Raw genomic sequence first — 6,942 nt, 5'->3', positions numbered from 1 at the left:
ACTTGAGAATTTGGCTTTAATGTTCAATTGCTTGAGTTTTCCCATTTCTGGACTAGCCCAAACAACAGTAACAATCTGTTTTAGGCACAGTGAAATGGAAATCTGTTGACTAAGGTTTAGCCTGCTGTTGCAGTGATGCAGCAAAGAGATCTAGGATTAAATATTTTCAAATGCTCAGGCAGTAGTAGAAATGCTAAATCAGTTTGCTGGTGTTCAGGTCACAAGCATAAGTCAGATTAACAGCAAAGAAGTGGGAAAAATCAATCCTCTCTATCCTCTAACAGCTGCCAGGGCTTTAGTAAGACTTCCATATATGTGGCTTTTCTGTAATGTTCTGCAGCAGCAGAGTCATGTCAGATGCTATTAGGTAACCAGGGCAGATTGTGCATCTCTCAGTAGGGCTGTCCCACACCAACCTCCAGAAGTCTTTAATAGCTTGAATGACGTGAAATTATTCAATGAAGACTGATATCTCAGGGACAAACTCAGTCTGGGACTCCTGGGTACAAAAAGATGACCTCTTTACTGTTTACACAAAACCAGCTCTTAGGATTCTGCAGGAATGATTACTACTCTTTGTAGTCACGTAGCACAGTACAGAGCTTGTAGATACAGTGTGGACTTTGGCACTGGATTTTGATCCATCAAAAATTAATAAGGTCATGCAGGTGTTGGCCAATTTCCCTTATTTCCAGAGATCAGAAGCTTTGTAGAATAAAAATCAAATAATAAAAATCAGAATGTCAAAATGTTTGGAGCCACCCACAAAATGCTGTCAATGCCAAGTTATATAATTACAGCATTAGCACCGGGAGGATTAAAACCATCCACATGGTTTTATGCCCCTTTTTCTGTTGGGAAGGTAAGTGGGTCCTTCAGATGAACTAATTACAGATTCATTGCTAATCTCCACTGCCTTAATTATTGCCAAGTTTCAGGAAATAATAATAAAATTATTTCTTAATAATATGTATTACTTTAATATGATGCTTGTATATTGCCAAAGCACTGCTGAAGTAATTTTATAACCAGAGCATCGTCACCTTGTTTAGATGCTTAAAGGCTACAACAGGAGCTATTTGGTGGTTTACTGTTTTAGTGTTTGCTGAGAACTAAGTCGTATCCCATTTTCTAATGGCCATTTTTCCAGTAGTTAAAAATCTGCTCATTTTCTAAATGTCTAAAAGACTATTTTTTTTTGCTTTGAAAAGATCAAAATGTCCTACAGTAAGGACAGGTTTAAAACATGGATGTAGGAAAAAACCCACTTGAAGTCAGCATATTGAAACTTGTTTTTTCTACAGATCCTGGAGAGAAAAAGGTCTTGTTTTCCCTCACATCAGCATCTGCCTCTTCACTGATCCCAGTCCTTCTTCCCATGTTTAGGTGACTGGATCTCTTTGTCCCTTCCCAGCAGATATCCAGCACCACAGGTCCTGCTGACTGAGCCATGTCTTGGTGAGGACAGTGGGTCTAAAGCAGAACTCTTGCAGTGGGGACCGGGCAGAGTGCTGGGTGGCGTGAGACACACGGGGTTGTTCCATAAGGGATGCGGGGCCCCTGTACCAGGGAGCACAAGGAAGAGTTGATCTGTCCTAAGGGGCCATGGTTGGGAGCCACTGCTGAGCCTTCCCGGGGTGCTCCTTCCCTGAGCAGCTGGAGCAGGCAGGCAGGTGGAGGGAGAAATGCTTACGAGAAATGTTAATTTCACTTCTTAGTGGTTTTAGATGGATATCTTATTCCAGCTCCCTAAAGAATTCCAAGAAAGGCTATAGGGTGGAATAGCCTCTTCACAGGCCCTTCTTTGGTGTGATGGAACTTGAACCATTCCTATACATTAACAGACATTTACAAGGAACAATCAAAAAAACCTGAAATTGCAGCCCAAGGCCAAGGGAAGAGATGAGACCTGTGCAGTGCTTTTTGAGACAGCCCATCATTTTCTCAGACTGCAGAGTGGCAGCAGAGGGGGTGTCATAAGATGTGTAGGATTGCACTCATTCTTGTGCAGGCACTGTTCCGCACTGACATTTGTCAGCTCTCAGTCTGTCATACTACAAGTAAATTTGGTTTGCAAATGTTTCCCCTCAAGCACTGCAAGATGTATTTGCCACATAAGTTGTGTAACATAGCTCCCTCTTTGAAAGTTCAATCTTTATTCTTGATGATATTTTTTTTCTGTAGGTGACTGATAAAGAAAGTCACCCTTTCCAGTTAACAGCTGAAAAATTAAAAGCTGCATTACAGAAACTAATAAACAGGCATCAACAACACTGATCTCAGATTTTCCTGCTTTCCTTATTATTTTGCAAGCAGCATATGTTCTCAGCATTGAAGTACTTGTACAGTTTTCTCTCTGCAGATTTTCAGTCTTGTGACCCAGGTGGGTCCAACTATGACAACAAGAGCTGATTTTATAATTTGGCACTCTAACAAAATGCAGAGAAACTCCATGACTATTTTATGAAGAACAGTTAATGTTTTTTAAGACCAAGTTTCTTTTTCTGTAGATTGTAATGGAATTCACAGTGTTGTAAACAAGATACTGTTCTGACCCTGAGAAAAGAGACTATGTTACTGTAACGACTCACTCAAATAATTAAAGAAACATATCATGTGATTTTGTAGAGGTTTCTTCTCAGTTACAGTTAAGAAGAAATTGTTCAGAGTTTAGGAAACTTCATTTGTTCAAAACACTTAGCATGATCAGTGATTCTATTCTGACTGGGACTGTATAACCAGGGACAAAATTGCTTGTCACATCCAATTTTTTCCACGTTCTTCTCTGTACTTTGCTTTTCTTTCCTGTGGATATGTTTGGTTTTGTGCATGTCCACAAAATAGTGCTCGCTAGTATTTCAGGCTAAAATGTTTTCTGATTTTATTGTCTTGATATTAATGATCTGCATGCTTGATGGAAAATTATAAATGCCCTCATAGATGTTTGTGAAAGATCTAATAGTGGCAGCACAGGCAAAACAGTAAAACATTTTACCAAAGATGTGGTGATGATGGATGATAGTGATGTATCAAAACATGAAGCAAGATAAGAGCTCGTGTCCTCTTCCAAGATAGAAAATAATGTTTAACAACAGATAGAGTGTATTGTTTCAAGAAAAGTCATTTATAAAGCTCAGTTTCAAGGTGACAAATAAAAAACCATTTAGAAAACTATTTTTAAGAACTGGTATTTTGGATACAGACAAATGTGTACATTTTTTTTTTTCCTCTTAGCTGTATTGAAGTTGTTCTAATTATCTAATTTCTTGATCAGTGTGGTGGTGCCTGTGTTTAGACACTGTCTGTGCCTTTGTTAGACTGTGGGAGTCTGAGCATTCACTCTTCCCATTTGATCCTAGCAGAGAGAAGTAGCTTGAGTGCCTGCTGTCCCTTTGGCTGTCAGGATGGATCACAGACCAAATTACCTCTTTAGAGATCTCCATGTGTTTTTCAGCTTTCTAAAGCTGAAAATGTTCTCATTAATATTACAGGCTGGTTCTTTGGGTATGTGTAATATCATAAATAGCTGGAAGAATTAGGCTAGAAAAGCAATTGAGAAACTGTAATCCTACAGCATCTGATTTTCTGAAAAATAAATAATGCCTCAGTCCCCATTTTCTGCTCAGGATACATCAGAGGTCACATACTCTAAATATGCTCTTGAGCAAGGTGTGTTGGGGAACAGCTGTTTGTAATGTCATACTTTTTTAATGTTATCTTTTTTCAGGTATTTTCTTCCTGTAGCTGGACTCAAAGGCAATACACTGAAAGTTCACTGCTTGAGAAGGTCTTGCTCACAGTACCCATTAACACTCAAAGACATTGCACATGGCAGGGAAAGTAAATATCAGGGCCTCCTTCCTAATAAGTGAACTTTCATTTCCTGGAGTTCCTTGGGAGTTGTCTTTTCAAATAATGTCATTTGTGGGAATCTTGGGTAGAATGAGAATTTGCAGTGGGTGAGGCTTTCTAAACATTAAGAATGTGGAAACAAAACATGATTATTTAATTTCAAGTTTATCGCAAGCATGAAGTAACACAGCAACTCCTCATGTTGCTACGTTTCAAGTCTTTAAAGCTTGTTCTATAGTTGTGCATATTACAATGTATTATGGACAGTATATTTTAATCAAAATACTGAAAATACTGAATCAGATGATATTCAAATTTTGTTGAACTTCTGTAACTGGCAAAATGTTTTTCTATGTGCATGAGTTTTGTCTAAACATATACATCTTTCAAACATTTGATACATATCAAATGTTCTTTCGGTATATCCATGCTGAGTGCTGAGGGAGCATTTATTTTTGGCTTCTGGGCTTCTTTTCAGATCATTTCTGTGTACATGTATTCACTGGATAGCATTTTCATACATTAACTTTGAGGTCTGTAATGTATACTCAGTTGCCAGCATTGTATGGGGACTCCTTTTGCTTCTTCCCTCCCCCACCAAATCATCTTTACTGCATGCTGAACAGTCCCAGCTCTCACCCTCTCCTTGTATTTCAGATGACTCCTTGTATTCCCAGTCTCTCAATGACTGCTGAGGCCCTTTGCTGGACTTGTTCATATGTCCATGCCTTGTACTGGCCAGCCCAGACCCAGCACGGCATGTGTGTAACACCAGTGCTGTGGAGAGACACCCGTGGTGTTCAACATACTCATCTAACATTGATAGGGACTGACTAGTGAAACAGCACCAGCAGCAAAAAAACCCTGTTGAGTAAGCTTTTTCAGCCTGTGAAAAACAAAGGATGGTAATAAAACACTACAGAGGACCTTCACAAAACTTGACTGGTACTTGGCAGATGAAATGTCTTGTTAAAGGAGAGAAAAAAATAATGTAGTAGGGTCTAGTGCTCGTTACTTCCCAGTGATGATCACCCATGAAACACCAGCCTGTTATTGAGGAATTTGAATGTTAGAAATTATTAGAGAAGAAACAGAAAGACAGACTTCAGAAAGCATTCTTTCAAAAAAACCCTCACTGTTCCTGTGTGTGTGCTGTTAAATCTTATGTGCTGTTTACATTCCACTGTATTGAAAAGGATAGAGCAGAACTGGAGACATCAGAATCAAATAGCCTACCACACATGCCACTCCGTTATGGCAGGAATGTGAGTGGGTAAAACCAAATTGATATGAGATTTTTTAAAACAGATTTTCCCCAGATCTTGCACTGATTTTTCCAATCATTTTCTAGAAGAGACATTTTTACTTTTTTCTACCCTTGGCCTTTGTATCAAGAAATATTGCTGGTCACTAAAAGCTGAGGTGGATGTTTCTTCCCTGATGGTCTCGACTTATTCGAGAGCTGCTGGGTTTAGTTTGACTAGAAAGCCCACTAAGGAAGTACATTGCAATGTATGTCCCTGGCATGGTCTCAGTATTTGTTCCTTTGTATAGCGTTATATGGGTAAGTTAAGTTTCAATATATCATTTCCACGTACCTCATTCAAGGGAGCAATTAAGCCATAGTCAGGCTCTGCAAACTCTGCTGGCATGAAGTGGTTGCTTTTGGTTTTGTTTTGGCCAACAATAAATGCCAAACCTGCTTCCATTTCCTCCACAGCTCGCAGTCAGCTTCTCATAAAGAAGAGGCAAGTCTTTTACCTTGCCTAGCAATGGTCTGCAATGACACAGTTTAGAAAAAGAGTCCTAAGAATGCTCCAAGGAATTCCTTAAGGAATGGTAACTGGAAAATTCTGTATGTGGATTCCCACAATTTGGGAAATAGGTACTTGAGAAGGCCACACGGATTAAAAGGACAGGTTTCTCTTTGCTTTAATTCTTAATGACCTACTGAAATCTAGGCTTGGGAGAGAAAGTTCCCAAATTCTGCTTACATAATTCAGATTCACTACCACAAGCAGCCTTACAGTGTAAATTTACACAGAAGTAACCTACTCGGAAAGAAAGGGAACATCAACTGTGTAGGATTCTACATACACTGAAAAGGATTATCAAGGGTTTCGCCATCTGAAGACAAAAATAAACATTCCTACTGAGGTCCCCTAATGGAAGATTTGTGTTAAAAGTATCATGTGTATGTTTTGAACCTGGATCAGTTGACAGAGCCAGTTTACAGCAGGGTGCTTTACACTGACGAAGGCAGAGGTGGTTATGGTCTTCAGCAAAGAAGTGTCCATGGACACTGATGGAGTGTAGGAAGACAGGTGGAACTACTGAAAGCAACTTTGCCCCTAGACAGCTTAATGAGAAAAGAGACAATCCTGCTCTGCTCTTCTCCCTAAATGACTGAGTTCAAAAGATGTTGCAGGAGCCCAAATTACCATACATAAGCAGGTGTCTGGGTTAACTGTTCTAAATGCCCTGCATAGGATAATCTTGTTATTTTTAGGTTAAAACAACCTTTTTATCAAAAATAGATTCCAGTAATACTTGTGTTTGACTAAATAGACATTCAAGCACTTAAGCATTTCATAAAGATGCACGAACAACCTGGAGATGCTGTCCATGAAGTTGTTCTTGTGATTGAAGCTACCAAACTAGAAAAGAAAAAGAATCTCATTGAAGCTGTAAGCCAAATTTAAGCCAAATTCAAGAATAACAAATCACCAACTAGAAGGGCTGAGTAAAAAAAAAAAAGTAGTGTTCCTGAAAGTAAGTGTGACTGTGTGGGTGAAAGAGAAACAATTGCCAAATACAAAATTCTGGTGTCAGTGGTCATGAAATTCTGTAGTGGGGAGCACACCAAAAGAACTATTAACAACTACCAACTATTGTAAAAGTATTTCTGCCTGGGCACATAATGCTTATCTTACGTAATTTTGGAGGGATGTAGTCTCCTATCTAATGGATGTACCAAGTCTATCTGTGTGAAAACAGAATAAAATTACAATTCAGCATTCTAATTCAGTAATTGTAAAGAGGATTGAAACTTCAATACTACACCTATTATTTTTGTTCTTAATTTTGTTA

Source organism: Poecile atricapillus, chromosome 2 (assembly GCF_030490865.1).
Source record: "Poecile atricapillus isolate bPoeAtr1 chromosome 2, bPoeAtr1.hap1, whole genome shotgun sequence".
Lineage (NCBI taxonomy): Eukaryota > Metazoa > Chordata > Aves > Passeriformes > Paridae > Poecile > Poecile atricapillus.
This window is presented reverse-complemented; position numbering follows the sequence as displayed.